Raw genomic sequence first — 9,905 nt, 5'->3', positions numbered from 1 at the left:
CGTGATAGCGCATGCAGACCACCTGAGAGGGTGCGTGGCCTCAAGCTTGGGGAGGACTGCATTCACCTCGCGAGCAAACTGCTGAAAATGCACTGTGAGGTTGTGGCCTGCGCGCCACCCAAGATGCAAGCGATTGCGCGTGGCTCCTGGAAGCCCCCAGCCCCCTTGTCTTGATGTTGGTCTTCGTTCCTCCTCGGCGGTGGCGGCAGAGGAGGAAGGCCTGCGTTGCCGTACGGGCGATCCTCACGAGGATGATCTCTCCAGCCTCCCTCGCGAGGCTGGTCCTGCCAGCGATCCTCGCGAGGTCGGTCACGCCACCCTTGACGAGGGCCACGGTCTTCCCATCGTCCGCCACCTCTTCCTCCTCCTCGGCCATAGCCCCTGTCGTTGTGCTCGGGGCGTGGGCCGACACGTCCATCTCTCACGGCCCTGAGCTCTTGACATTCGTTGGTGTTGTGGGTGTGGAGGTCGTGGTACACGCAGTACTGGCTGCCCTTGGATGACTCAGGCTGATCCCTGCCTCGCTTGGTGTCTGGCTCCGCTGCAAGCACGGCAGCCCCCTTGCGCTTCACGTCCTTGGCCTTGGGCTTCTTCTCTTCTGGGTCAGCAACCGGGAGTTCGAGGAGGGAAAGGCGCCCTTCCTCAGCCCTGGCGCACTTGGTCGCCAAGTTGAATGGCTCCAGGGATGTGCACAGGTCTTCATGGATTGCTAGCTCCTCCTTCATCTCGATGTCGCGTACGCCATCGGAGAAGGCCGAGATGATGGCTTCTTCATTCACCTTGGGGATCTTGAGGCGAGCGTTGTTGAAGCGCTGGATGTATTTCTGTAGGGTTTCCCCTTGCCGCTGCTTGATGCGGCGCAGATCGCTCACGGCCGGGGGCCGGTCGCGAGTGCCCTGGAAGTTGGCGATGAAGCGAGTGCACATCTCGTCCCAGGAGGAGATTGTGCCAGGAGCCAGGTTCAGGAGCCAGGTGTGGGCCCCGTCCTTGAGCGCCATGGGAAACCAGTTCGCCATGACCCTTTCGTCTCCATTGGCGGCTTCGATGCATAGCTCGTAGAGCTGTAGGAACTCCGCGGGGTCCGTCGAGCCATCGTAGCGAGGGGGCAGGTCAGGCTTGAATTTGCCTGGCCATGCGACACCGCGTAGCTCGGGAGTGAGGGCGCGGCAGCCTGCCGTGGCCACCGGTGCCTTTTGCTGGTGTTGGGCTTGTTCCTGGGGATTACCGCGCGCCGCCGCTTGGAGCAGCGCGGGGTCTTGGCGCGGAGGTGCAGGGACGCGATCTTGGTGCGCCGGTGCTGGGAGCGCGCGAGCACCTTCTTGGGGACGAGGGATCTCTTGGCAGCTCCTTTCTTGCTGCGCAGGCGCCTGACGAGGAGGGTCTCGCCCTGGGGCTGCGCGCCTTGGAGCCAGGGCGCCTTCTTCAGGAGGAGGTGGTGGAGGCGCCTCCTGATCCCCGCCTCCTGCACGGAATGGAGGGCGAGGCAGCGAGAGGGACGGCAATGGGGAGCCCCCTGCGGCGCTGACGAGCTCGGTGATGCGAGCGAGCCAGTCCTCGTGGAGGTCATCGACGGGGCGGTAGTGCAAGAGCTCTCTTGCCAGGAGTAGCGCGGCGTGCGCGTCCGTGGGGGAGCGACGGGCGTGGGACTACGAAGCGGCTGGAGTCAGCGACGGTGTGGCGGTGCGGCCCTCCCGCCGCATAAAAGGATGCTGGGAGGAGGCCTGCAGCTCGTTCCCCGCCGGGCCGGTGGCGGCGTTGGAGGCAGGCGACGGGGAACGACGAGGACATCCGCCGACGGGCGTCGTCTGGGCGACGTGGGTGGCGAGAGCAGCCCGGCGCTCGGCGCGAGCCCGACGAGCATCAGCCATGGACACGACGGAAGATCGTACGCGAACAGCGGAAGAAAGATTCCGGCGCACCCCTACCTGGCGCGCCAAATGTCGGATTTCGGGTTCCGACAGACCCTTGAGGTTCGAACACTAGGGTGCGCGCGGAGATCTCTCCCCTACCTATCTACGTCCAATCTCCTCGCGTGATCTAAGCTGGAAACAACGAACAACACAAGGGACACAAGGTTTATACTGGTTCGGGCCACCATTGTGGTGTAATACCCTACTCCAGTGTGTGGTGTGGTGGATTGCCTCGGGGGCTGATGATGAACAGTACAAGGGGAGAACAGCCTCGTGAGAGGTGTTCTTGAGCTGGTGCGATGAACTGCTTGGGTGAGTTCAATCGCCTCTCTCTCTATCTCTCTTTTTCGGTCCCTCCTTGTTCGTCCCTCCACTCTGTGGTGGCTAGCTCTATTTATAGAGGCCCTGGGCCTCTCCCCAAATAATGAGCGGGAAGGGCGCCAACAATTGGCCATTTTGAAGGGGAACATCTAGTACAAGTTATCCTGACCAAAGGTGGTCTTCGGCTGCCAAAAGTACTGGTGATGACTCCGTCTTGGGCTCCACGGTGACCTCCATCCTGCCGCTCTGCTTGTCTTGGTCTCGTTGCACCAGAATGGTAACATTTGCTCGGTGCCTTGGCCTGTGCTTGCCCCTTTGCACCAAAGGGGAAACAAGGACATTGCGCAGGCCGGCGCCCGCCTGGCGCCCGCCTGGTCTCGATCGTCATGGCTTGCGTCACGGGCTCCTCGTTAGGTACCCCTGCCTTGATCTCTCCGCCTCCGCGCGAGCCTGCCTGATGAGGCTGCCTCTGAGGAAGCTTCCGGTCGTCCGCCCCGTGAGGCTTGGCCCCTCGCAAGGGTCTTGAGCTTGAGCTGATGAAGATGGGCCGTGCTGGGCCCCCACTTGTGCCACGCCGCAGGCCGCAGGCAGGCAAGTCTGGGGACCCCCATTCCCAGAACACCGACAACCTCGCCTCATCCCATCCGATTACTGCGGACTTCTCCGTCTCGCGCACTTCCCCAAATACAAAATCCCACGATATCCGCACACAGCAAGGCAACCTGTCAGGCAGAAGATCTTTTCCATATCGGCACTCAGAGCATTGCAGCAAAAGTTCACTCGGCAGAAACCAAGAATGGATCAAGGCGATTGAGAAGAAGTGGGGATCATCATAATTGTTCGATTGATCGCAAACAAGACGCTCCCGAAGCACGAAAATTGAATCGGAAGAATTCTCAACTCCTTCCCACTCAAGCCCCAAACCATTCGGGGGCTAATGATGAAGCTATGTACCTAGGGTAGGGTCATAGGTCTGACCTAGACGCCTTCCCCAAGGTCATCGCCCTAAAGCCAGAAGCGTTCGGAGGGTACCATCATCCACTCGACTAAAGACATTCCACTCAGAAGAATCAATGACACTCGACCATCACAGAAGCCACTCGACGTATAGAAGATCTAAAGCCACTCAACACAACAACGGCCGGGTGTTTACTCATAGACTTTATTGTCATTTATATCACTTAATTGCTAGTGTTACCAGTAACGCTCCACTCTTAATGTACATTGAACCCTGTGTAACAAAGGGGAGTTGGGGTCCTGGCACACTCTATATAAGCCACCCCCCTCCTCTGGGACTAGGGTTCGCATCCTTTGTAAACATACACATATACACAATCCAGTTGACCGCCTCTAGGCACCGAGATATAGGGCTGTTACTTCCTCCGTGAAGGGCCTGAACTCGTAAACTCGTGTGTACAACTACTCCATAGCTAGGATCTTGCCTCCTTATACCTACCCCCCCCCCATTCTACTGTCAGTCTTAGATCCACGACACTCAGCCCCCAGGTTTTGAAGGTCCAAAGCATCCTGACAAAGTCTTCAGACTCAATAAGGCCCTCTATGGCCTCAAGCAGGCCCCACGGGCGTGGTATGATACTTTGAAGTAATTCCTCATGAAGAAAGGCTTCAAACCCGGTTCACTTGACCCAACTCGTTTCACTAAATATTATGATGGTGAATTGTTTGTGTGCCAATTTTATGTTGATGATATCATTTTTTGTTGTACTGACCAACGTTACAGTGATGAATTTGCATATATGATGAGTGAAGAATATCAAATGTCTATGATGGGAGAATTGAAATTCTTCTTAGGTCTTCAGATTCGTCAACAGCGCAATGGCATATTCATATCTCAGGAGAAATACCTCAAGGATGTACTGAGGAAATTCGGCATGCAAGATTGCAAAGGAGTCAAAATCCCTGTGCACACAAATGGCCATCTATGCACTGATGAAAATGGTACTGACTTCGATCAAAAGGTATACCGCTCCATGATTGGTTCTTTATTGTACTTATGTGCATCTAGGCCAGATATTCAGACTCAGGAGAATGATGTGATGGACAAGACCCATCCGTTAGCTTAGCATAATGATCGTTAAGTTTTATTGCTATTGCTTTCTTCATGTCTTATACATATTCCTCTGACTATGACATTATGCAACTCCTGAATACCGGAGGAACACCTTGTGTGCTACCAAACGTCACAACGTAACTGGGTGATTATAAATATGCTCTACAGGTGTCTTCGATGGTGTTTGTTGGGTTGGCATAGATCAAGATTAGGATTTGTCACTCCGAGTATCGGAGAGGTATCTCTGGACCCTCTCGGTAATGCACATCACTATAAGCCTTGCAAGCAATGTGACTAATGAGTTAGTTGCGGGATGATGTATTACGGAACGAGTAAAGAGACTTGCTGGAACGAGATTGAACTAGGTATGAAGATATTGACGATCAAATCTCGGGCAAGTAACATACCGATGACAAAGGGAATAATGTATGTTGTAATGCGGTTTGACCGATAAAGATCTTCCTTGAATATGTAGGAACCAATATGAGCATCCAGGTTCCACTATTGGTTATTGACTGGAGATGTGTCTCGGTCATGTCTACATAGTTCTCTAACCCGTAGGGTCCGCACGCTTAATGTTCGATGACAATTTGTATTTATGAGTTATGTGTTTTGGTGACCAAAGTTTTTTTGGAGTCCCAGATGAGATCACAGACATGATGAGGAGTCTCGAAATGGTCGAGAGGTAAAGATTAATATATTGGAAGGTAGTATTTGGACACCGGAAGGGTTCCGGAGTGTATCGGGTACATACCGGAGTACCGGAGGGGTTACTGGAACCCACCGGGGAAAGATATGGGCCATATGGGCCATAATAGGGAGGCTAACCAGCCCACAAGGGGCTGGTGCGCTCCCCACAAGGGAGGAAGCCGAATTAGACTAGGGAAGGGGATGCCAGCCCCCTTTCCTTCTCCTACTCCCTCTCCTTCCCCTTTTCCCCCTCCGGTAGAAGGAAAAAAAGGGGGGCCGAATCCTACTAGGACTGGAGTCCTAGTAGGACTCCCCTCTCCTTGGCGCGCCCCTTGTGGCCGGCCTCCTTCCCTCCTCGTTTATATACGAGGGCAGGGGGCACCCCAAACTACATCAATTGTTCTCTTCGTCATGTGCGGTGCCCCCCTCCACAGTTTACTCCTCCGGTCATATCGTCGTAGTGCTTAGGCGAAGCCCTGCGCGGATCACATCACCATCACCATGTCGTCGTGCTGACGGAACTCTCCCTCGACCCTCTGCTGGATCAAGAGTTCGAGGGATGTCATCGAGCTGAACGTGTGCTGAACTCGGAGGTGTCGTACGTTTGGTACTAGACCGGTTGGATCGCGAAGACGTTTGACTACATCAACCGCGTTAAGCTAACGCTTCCGCTTTCGGTCTATGAGGGTACATGGACACACTCTCCCCCTCTCGTTGCTATGCATCTCCTAGATAGATCTTGCATGATCGTAGGATTTTTTTAAAATTGCATGCTACATTCCTCAACACAGAGTCGGTTTACAAAGAAAGGAAACCACACATCCGGACGTCAAGCTTACCATCCATGCAAAGGAGAGTCCCATCCAGACACGGGGGAAAGCCTTCTGACTTGTATCTTCATGGCCTACCAGTCCGGCCCATGTTACACAGCCCGGACACTCGAGGACCCCTTAATCCGAGACTCTGACGATGTGACGACCATGTTCCGCTACTACGCCCCAGTGGACACCTGGGCAAAGGAGGTTCTTGAGCCTAGTGATCAGCATGTTGGCATCGAGGGGGGGGCGCGGACAAGGTGCGCGGTACGACTCATGCGAACAGAGTGACCGATGTCCGGTGCAAGTACGACGCTGCTGGCCTGTGGTGCAAGTAGGGCGCGGACGGCCACCACCCATTCCTGGCAAAGAATCCGGCTACTAATGGGTTGTAGACCCAACTGTGACGTCCCATCGAGTGGGACAACTGGCAAGCGGCGATGTATCCACTCTTGCTCTGTCGCGCATCGTGCCTCTCGCTCTGCGGCGCTCCGTTGGTCCTGCTATGCGACGCGCCGCAGTCTCTCGGTGCGGACGCGCCTGTTTTCCTCTCTGGCGCTCCACCAATCTTGTTGTGCGGCGCGATGCAGCCTCTCGGCACTGACGCGTCCTACGCCAAGGGTTTGCTCAACCCTGGCGATGACGCGCAACACAGCGTAGTCCGGTGCATTGCCGGGGACGCCCTTGGCCTCAACTGGCAGTCGCGCCTGCACCAGATCGTTTTCCTCGTCAAAGAGGTTGATGGCAGAGGTAGCGCTCGGCGGGTTGGCATGCTTTGGAAATGGTAGAGGAACTATAGGTTGCGCTAGCTGTGCCTCCATGAGTGTCGTGCATCGCCTAGGCTTATGCCCAATCACTGGTGGCGAGAAACCGGTTTGGAAGTGGCGGGAAATGGTGGCGTGTTTGCAAAGCGCCATCAATGAAAAGGTTAGGAAAGAAGGAAGCGCGACGCCATTAGTGAAAACTTAGGAAAGTAAGAAGCTCGAGCTAGCATGTCGTGTGTGCACACAGTGCTTACCCACGGGTGTGATTGATATACTTGTGTGCCTGATAAGACACACAATTCACAGCAAAGAATTGTATGTGATGTCACGAGTTCTCACACATGAGTTGACTCTATAAAGTGTGTGTGCAACTTTCAAATCATCACACACACATGAGTATTCATGTCATGAATTGTGTGCGTTGCTCCCAGCCATCACAAACATTTCGTGTGTACATCGTTTGCAATGAACACACATGGGAACGTATGCCGAAATGTATGCATTATGAACACATATTTCACACTCGGAATAATAGATAGATGTGTGCCCATTGTCACACACGGTCTTAATCCCCAAATCATGACCAATGGATTGGTCGTCGCACACGTTTTTTTTCTGGCACACGGTTTTATTTTATTAGAGTTTGTGATTTGTCAGTGCACAAAGTTTGGCCAAATGATCTCCTATAAATGTGTCGTCTTAGGACCTTCCTGTAGTAGTGTAAGTACAATTCAAGATATATGCAACTTTTGGGTGGGTTGTTTGGAGCAAGTGAGGAACTCACCTCCTACCGGTGTCACCATTGTCGAATATGTGAGCACTCGTGTTATATTTTTCAATGTCACATCTGCTTATAATTTTGAGTATTAAATCAATGTCCATTTGTGTGTTGTAGGATGAGATAGTCAAAGAAGGGTACAAGCAAATGCCCATGGCGAAGACCAAAGCATTTTACCTCCAACATTGTTGAAAATAATTACATGACAATAAGAAGTAGAAAACAAGGAATGAGTTGGCTCCAAAAAACTCGAGGTCATGTACCCCTTCCTCACTAGAGTTTGATGATGGTGAGTAAGTTAATGATGATGGAGATGAGAGGAGGCCTAGAAATCCTACTTTGGCATCAAGGGTGGGGCAGCCCGACAAGAGGAAGAGGTTGAAGGCGAAGGTAAAGAGATGAGGAGATGTGCAGGTGATGAATAACAAAGATGAGTTTATCAAGTCGGTGGAGATGGTAAAATAAGAAAAGTTGGAGCTTGTGGGGAGACTAGTAGAGAAGATGGCCCGATGGGAACAAATGCACGAAAGTAAAAGGCACAAGGAGGAGATGAAATCACCGAGGAGAACCGGTTTGATGATGTTGTATCCAAATGCCATGGATGAGACGTGAACATCATTTTTTTAGAGAGACATCAAGAACATTTTGGGAGGGAGATGGCGAGAGCGCTGATCATGCGTTAAAGGATGGCATAGCGGCCAATAGACCAAAGTAGCGGACGATGCACCTATTGGAGGATGTGGCGCCGCCAGTGACATATGATTAGACATGTCGATTGAATGTGTGCACGGTGCTTCATTTTTATTTTCTTTCATGCGTTTGGAACCTACAATTATTGCTTTTAGCTGAAGTTCATGTGGTCCCTTGTCCCTCGTCCCCTCATACCCCGCGTCCCTCTCTGAGGCGACTCGAGGGAACCCTAGCTCCCTTCGCCGCCGGCCCTCCTCCACCCTCCCTCCCCCTCGTCGCCGCTGAGGGACATAGCCGGGCAAAGCCCGGGCAGTGCCGGCGGCGACGTGGCCTCTCCCTGGCGCGTCTATCTCTCCCCTGGCGGCGGCGCAAGTTCTTCCGGCGGCGGCGTGGCGCGGCGGAGCTCCGGCAATGACTCGGTCCTATGGGGGTGTGGAGTGCAGGGCACCGTCCAGTGGTGCTGCCTCTGCGGCTGTCAGGACCCCGATTCTAAGTCACACCGATCTAGCCTGTAACACCTCATATCACTTTGCGGCCTCACGCACGGTATTCCCATGGGTGTCGCCTTACCATGGCCCGGGACCATTTGCGCCTTTTGGCTCATGTATATGATAGTGTCGCTAGCATCCATATGATAGAGAACCCGGGCCGACATGACTAGTCGTGAACCCAAAGTGGCACTAACTTATGGGGACAGGCATACATGAATCAACATCGAGCATGTCGGTCAGCAGCGTGCGAATCCGGGTTGTAGCACTGGGCTAATAGGACTCCGGTGAACCGGGCTGTAGCAGGCTAGGCAGGAATCCGGATGTCACCGCGTGACATTTCCCCGAAGGGACAGACACAGGAACGAAGTGAATCATATCCCGGCCAGTCAAGTGTTCTGGAGCAGTAGTGCTGGGCTAGCAGGACTCCGGTGAACCGGGCTGTAGCGGACTACTATGGCTCATGGAAGCACGAGACTACATTTCCCCACAAGAGAGGCGACCAAGGATAAACAACTAGGTTGTTGGATCCCACACATACCAAGCATTTCAATCATACACACAATATGCTCAATATGTGCAATACAACATGGCATCACAACAAGACTCTATGACTCAGAGTATTTAATCATTAGGCTCCGAGGAGCGAGATATTGCAAACATGGGTCTCATGACCCAACATACAGAGCATTCAAGCAACAAGCACATGCGGAAGCTTCACATGTCTGAGTACAGACATCTACAAATGAAAAAGGCTGAGAAGCCTGGCTATCTACAAGACCCTCCCAAGGGTACAAGATCGTAGCTAAGGTAACAAGCTAAACATCGAAGTCCACGCGGAACTACTAGGGAGACTGAAGTCTCTCTGCAAAAAACATAAATTAAGCAAACGTGGGTACAAATGTACTCATCAAGACTTACATCGGAACCAACTACATATGCATCATTATCAACGAAGGGATGGTGGAGTTTAACTGCAGCAAGCCAGCTTTGACTCGGTGGCTATCCTGAACTACGACTGCAAGTAACTCTTTTGAGGTGGCGCACACGAGTCCACATATTCACCGTATCAATACACCACTATGGATCCGCTCCCGTCTCCCTACGAGAACGCCATCCATAGCACTCATGCTTATCTTGCGCATTTTAGAGTATCCACTTTCACTTGTCTATGAACTATGCAAGGGGTCCAAGTTTCCATATCCGAGGAATCCGGCTATTCGAATAGATAATGATAACCCTGCAGGGGTGTACTTCTTCACACATGCTCTCGCCACTTATCGCCTTGTACACGTCATGTGCCTCGGCAACCTTCAAGCGAAAGCCGGGCAAGGAGGTCGGCCACAACCTGACTAACCACACAAGTCTCTCGTCCAGG

Source organism: Triticum urartu, chromosome 3A (genome assembly GCF_056163025.1).
Source record: "Triticum urartu cultivar PI428250 chromosome 3A, HENAU_Tu73, whole genome shotgun sequence".
NCBI lineage: Eukaryota > Viridiplantae > Streptophyta > Magnoliopsida > Poales > Poaceae > Triticum > Triticum urartu.
The sequence above is the reverse complement of the archived record's forward strand: the minus strand, read 5'-3'. Positions refer to the sequence as shown.